The following is a 2,896-nucleotide window of genomic DNA, read 5'->3' on the forward strand; positions in this document are numbered from 1 at the left end:
GTAGGCTCTCCTCATCCTCCACAGGAAGTCCAAGTACTTCTGTGCCCTTCTGACCATTGAGGTGGTGTTTCCAGTCCAGGTGAGGGTGTCTGTGATGTGCACCCCCAGGAATTTGGTGCTGTTGACCCCCTCTACAGCTGAGCTGTTGATGAGCAGTGGAGTGTGGTCGGGACGGTTCTTCCTGAAGTCGCCTATGAGCTCCTTTGTTTTCTCCACATTCAGGATCAGGTTGTTGTCTCTGCACCAGCCCACAAAACATTGGACAAAACTGGTTATTCTATTCTATTCTATTCTATTCTATTCTATTCTATTCTATTCTATTCTAGCTTAATAATTATATTAAAATACTTGAAATGTAATCAAAATTTTATTCAATTCAATTCAGTTTATTTATAAAGCACCAAATTCACAACACATGTCATCTCAAGGCACTTTACAGTTCAACCAGATCACACAGTCAAATTGATTCAAAGTATTTCAATATTTAGAGGGTTTATTTAAAGTGGCTTGTCTCCCGCTACTTAGCATAACTCATATTTTTAGTTGATCTCAGGGCTATTCAGGAAGTCTCATGCTTACACTTTGAGCCATATGTAGATGCCACAAAGAGTTCCCTTTCATTACCAACTAATCCCGAACATGAACAACGCAAGGGATATAAATTTAGATTTCAGAAGACACAGGAAAAATTCAAACGCTATGATGGTAGGAGAAGGGTGGAGGAGAATAAATATCTTCGTGTTCGCCTGAAAAATGGACGTGACCTTAGAAGCAGCAGTAAAGCCATCGACAGGACGCTTTGGTCCTTCAGTGTTTGCAGCAGGATGCTACATAACTTCTCATAGTTCTGTCACAGAGAGTGTGATCTCCTCGGCCATCATCTGTTAGTTAACAGCATCATAAGAAATGACTTTAAGCTTTACAAGTTGATAAAAAGGCCAACTGTTCTAAGAGATGATTTCACAAAGAAGAAATATCTGTGAGATATAGAATAATATGGACAACAGTGAGTATGCCCTTGAAAGACTGGTGAACAACAACAGTGCCTTCAGTCAAAGCCTTTTCCACATCTGCTGCAACTTGTGAAAAAAGCTGTAAGACTTGTAACAATATCCAATTTCCATTTCTGAATAAATAAGGTTGTTTTTTTTAGAATAATTGTTGATGTAGCTGCCTTTAAGCAAATACTAACTTACTATCATACCTTATTGTAGGCTAACAAAGAACCTAAAACGACCCCCATTCCTAAGAGAACCGTTCTTCTGGTTCAATCTCCATGTTTTCTAAGCCAAAACAAGTCTTTGGGCTACTATATAAAGCTTCAAACTCAATGCTAGTTCTAACATTTTCGAAGTGAAAAAGCTTCCTGGATAAAAAGTGAAGTGTCTTCAAACTTGGAAACCAAGTCCAGTTTTTTAACTTTTTTGAAATGACTATCACCTGGATTACTGAGAATCTTCACCTGCATATACCACCTTAAAGCTGCATAGCAGTAAATTGCTTTAGACTGGAGTTGGAGACGCCTCATGGAGAAGTTACAAGTGATGGATGTTTTAACAATTGCACATATTCGTTATGAAAATTGAGGCTTTTTTTAATATAAAGAAATAATCCATCTTCTATAACCTTGTGGAATAAATTCTTCTGATGCAAAGAAGCTTAAATCTTTGGGTCACAACTGAAAACTTAACAGATCCAAATTAACATACAATGCTTGACAGCAACATGTCATTTCTAAAGTGTAAATCTTCAGACTGAACTGATGTTTATATTGGATGAATTGTTCCTAAGCAATCTGGTTGTTTGGTTCTGCTGCAGGTTTCTTCCTGCTAAAAAGGGTTTTTTCTCTCTACTGTCGCTACAAGCATGCTTAGTGTGAGGGATTGCCTTTGAGTCAATGAGTCGATGCAATCAACTGGGTTTCCTTATATAGAAAACTTTGAATCAATTTGCCTGAATGATCTGGCTGAATTGGAAGGTGCCTTGAGATGACGTGTGTTATGACTCTATTTTGGACTCTTGGGAGGCCAATACTGTAGGTCACTTTGAGCAATTAGTTTTCAAAGACTCCAGAAAAAGGATCAGAAATCAGCAATGGAAGAAAAAGAATTGGTTTCTAATTGAAATACTGATTGTCATTTATGTTTTGTATTTGTTTTGCATTATAATGATAGCCGAGCTGTTTTGAACTACATTTTTAATGGGTTAAAATGGTAAAAAGTGAACAAGAGCCTACAGATTATGATCGGGTTTAGATGTAGCACCAGAAGACATTGCTTTCACCAAAACAGCAATAGTCACTGGGATAATTCAAAGAGCACACGCCTCCAATTAAAAGACGTACTCACAAAATAGAGCATTGTGAAATCACATTTCAGCGGCTATTATTCCTCAGCAAATATATAAGTAACATCTCTGTGTCTTTAATGCCTTTAAATTACCCATAAAACTGTGCTAATTTTGGGAAAGTGCAAATACTAGAATAAAATTTGGCTTCAGTGTCTGAATTACTTATTTTAAACTATTTTTAGCCTAACATCATTCTGATGACAGCAAAAGGCAAATTGTGTTTGTTCTGTCACAGAGACCCTGTTGGAGGTGTTAGATGTGAGTATATTATGATCTATTTTTACCGCTGCCTTGAGTGAATCTCAACTCATTTCTGTATCTTTCTCTGTGATCAGTATGGTTTTGAAACCACTGTGATTATATTCCACAACCAAAAAAAATAAATGTTATCTGGAATGCCTGTGGATTAATCTCTCTTAAAAATCCTAGGTTGACATGGGTGATACTCATTTTACCAAACTTCATAGTTTTTATTATTATCTTCTTAGATGTTGATGTCATTGGGTAATATCTGATTAGATCACTAGTATCTTTCTTTTTTAAAGAA

This window comes from Cyprinodon variegatus, unplaced genomic scaffold, assembly GCF_000732505.1.
Source record: "Cyprinodon variegatus isolate N-32 unplaced genomic scaffold, C_variegatus-1.0 Scaffold764, whole genome shotgun sequence".
NCBI classification, from domain to species: domain Eukaryota; kingdom Metazoa; phylum Chordata; class Actinopteri; order Cyprinodontiformes; family Cyprinodontidae; genus Cyprinodon; species Cyprinodon variegatus.